The sequence below is a fragment of the Mirounga angustirostris genome, unplaced genomic scaffold (assembly GCF_029215605.1).
Source record: "Mirounga angustirostris isolate CCGP_5_RB_7025 unplaced genomic scaffold, mMirAng1.0.hap1 SCAF_5, whole genome shotgun sequence".
NCBI lineage: Eukaryota > Metazoa > Chordata > Mammalia > Carnivora > Phocidae > Mirounga > Mirounga angustirostris.
Window position 1 is genome coordinate 175,407,668 of NW_026991713.1, and position 3,237 is coordinate 175,410,904.

General features: G+C 44.5%; 1 pseudogene; it reads right to left on the reverse strand.

Annotated features, from left to right (window-relative positions):
• Nucleotides 1–437: 437 nt before the first annotated feature.
• Nucleotides 438–2,470, reverse strand: LOC123843089 (endothelial differentiation-related factor 1-like; annotated as a pseudogene).
• Nucleotides 2,471–3,237: the final 767 nt, after the last annotated feature.

The window sequence follows — 3,237 nt, forward strand, 5'->3', positions numbered from 1 at the left end:
CAGGAAGAATCCCTTTGTAATCAGTTTTATCACAGTCACAATCTAATTTGGGGACACATGATACTGGTTCTATATTGAGTTATAGCCCCAGCACTTGGCCTGTCTCCCTTGGTTATGTTTGATCGCATTCTTCATTTAAGTCCTGTAAGTTATTTTGGTTTGCTACTTATTATTTGCTATTTTATTTCAGCTACTGCCATGAGAATCACTGCTCATAACATGTTCTAAGTTGTTCCTGTTAATTTGTGGAGATCATATGACTTATATACGTATCTTTTTTAATCAGCCAAACTTTTATACTCTAATCGGGTTTCTATTGATTATATTGATTCTCTCTCTCATCTTACTTTTATTCTTGTGTTTCTACATTGGTGCAAAAAACAAGAACCATATGTAATCATTATGGTAATAACACACATTATGGTTTTGTTCCTGGATAGATAGAAGTTATTTTATTTACTTATTATTTTGCAAGGTTTTGGTTGCTTGACAGCAGGTATGGGTAGAGAGCATTCCTAGGCAGGGTTGATACCCCCACGTTCTGCTCCTCCAGGTGAAGAGACCCACACTGGCGCTGGTGGTCAAGGGGAACCAGCCAGGAGAGATCAGCCGGATCGCACTGATTTCTAGGTTTTGCATTCATATCACCCTTGGCCCTTTCTCAATTGGCTTCCTGATATCCTCCCCCCAGAGCTTGAGGCCAAAAACTCTCTCACAATTTTGTCCAGAACCTGGTTTTTAAGAATGGCCTGTCCACTCTCATAGTCCACTATGACCTGCAGCTTTTTGTGGATTTTCATCGCCAAGTCCTTCTGAGTCAACCCCTTGCTCTCCTGGCCCTGCTGGATCACCTTGCCCACCTTCACGGTCACCCGGTGGTGCTGTAGCTCCTCAGTATCCCAGTCCAGCTTGGCCGTGGTCTTGCTGATCAAATGCTGTTTGTTCTGGCCAGCAGCCCATTTCTTGGAAGTCTCCACCTCTTCTCCTCATCCCCGAGCTGCTAGGATAGCTTGCTTGGATTTGGGGCCCTTCTTGCACAATCGTGTCCCAGTTGCTCTTGGCCATGGCAGTCAGATAGGTCCTGCTGTCCATCCAGCGGCTCTGGGGCAGCTGCTGGAGACCCGGTCTCGCGTCCCGGGCTGCTTCCTGATAGAAGTTATTTTAAATCTAAGATGTTACATCGTCCTTCGTATGTTTCCCCTCCTTCATTTGAAAGCTCATGCCATTATACATCACTGCTCTTTTCTCTGCTTTTGTCTTCTGACTTCCATGTCATCTCCTTATGTTCATGGGAAGGCTACAGTCCCCAACTCTGTTTTATCCATCCTTCTCTTCAACCGAAATGATCACTCTCAATTTCAACATCTGTATGGAAGACAAAACAATGCAGTCACCTTGGTATATAGTTTTCACCATTTTTCCAAGAAAGTGGGGGAAATGGGATATCAGAATAACCAAGAGACTGGTGATTAGAGCTCCTCAAACTCTCTGAAGATCCCCAGTGACCACATTTCTCATATTTTTCATGTGTAACACTTATATATTATGCTCAAACAAACAAACAAAAATCGGCATTAAAAAAATTCTTAAGAGTGATGTCAGCAAAAATGGTAGAGTAGGGATCTCCAGGGGCTGTCTCTCCCTGTAACACTGAAAATCCTGGCAAAAACTGTCAGAATCAACTTTTTTTTTTTTTAAGATTTTATTTATTTATATGACAGAGAGAGACACAGAGAGGGAACACAAGCAGGGGGAGTGGGAGAGGGAGAAGCAGGCTTCCCGCCGAGGAGGGAGCCCGATGCGGGGCTCGATCCCAGGACCCTGGGATCATGACCTGAGCGGAAGGCAGATGCCTAACGACTGAGCCACCCAGGCGCCCCTGTCAGAATCAACTTTATCAAGACTCTGAAAGATAGTCAAAGGTTTACAACCACTAAGCAAATGCTTAACCATGAGGAAGTTCACCAAAACAGGCTGGGATGAGGATCTGGCTCTTTAATTTAGCCTTACCCCATCCTTTCTGGGTGCAGCTGCAGTCTCGAAGGCATCCATCATTCCCGGTGTGCACATCTAGTCCAGAACTTCAGGAGACCTTGATCTGAAGGAATTCTGTCATTCTGTTTTGACTTGCCTATGGGTTCCCTGAAGAACTGACACAAGAGACCTGCCTTTGTTCTTCCTAATCCAGAACTCTCTCAGGGTGGAAAGATGGCCATGGCTACCTGGAGGATATTCCTGGCAAAGAATGAAAGCCAAATGGACAACACTTCTGTCTGGGGCAAGAAATAACAGTTAAAATAAATAATAGATGTGTTGAAAGCTGGGGAGGAAAAGCTGGAGAGTGAGAAACTTTGGGGAAAAGGGCTTTGAAAAACTCCCTCACATACTGGGGGACCTAGAAATCCATGTGCATGGCCAGGGCAGGATGTACGTTCAGAAAAGACCTGGGAAAGATCATAGGCTTTCGCAGCTGGCTGGTCTTTAAACTCTGCATAAACAGGAAGTGAAGGCTAAGGCAGAGATGTAAACAGCCTAGCTAATTGTTAAAGGAATGCCCCAACACAAAGCCAATCTGCAAAGAACTAGGGAGTCTTTTTCTTTCCTTTTTTTTTTTTTTTAAACAATACTAAAAATATCCATCCAGTTTTTAACGAAAAAGTATGAAGTGTGCAAAGACCCAAGAAGTATGGCCCATTCCCAGGAGCAAAAAAATGAACAGTGAATAGGGGAAAATCTACACTCCTGTTTTACTATGTTTCTCCTTTACTCTCACATAATGACCACACTCACAACACTTCTGACACTAGATGTGTGGAGTTTATTCCCACACCCAGCAATTCTGTGACACAACCTGGGTGTCCCACAATTTAACTCAACTCTGACACTATCAGTAGTGTTAGATCTTATAAGTTAAGGGCTCACTCTCATGAGACTGCCCCACCTCATTTTTTTTAAAGATTTAATTCATCCATTTGAGATAGTGTGTGAGAGAGAGCACAAGCCAGGCGGCAGAGGGAGAGGGAGAAGCAGGCTCCCCACTGAGCAGGGAGCCTGACAAAGGGGCAGATCCCAGGACCCCAGAATCATGACCCAAACCAAAGGCAGATGAGACTCTTAACTGACTGAGCCTCCCAGGTACTGACCCCCACTTCAGATACCAATGGCAATTAGTAGGTCCCCAGGTTACCCAAGACTTCTATCCAAATTGGCTACAAATCAGAGGTTCTTGTGACCCCC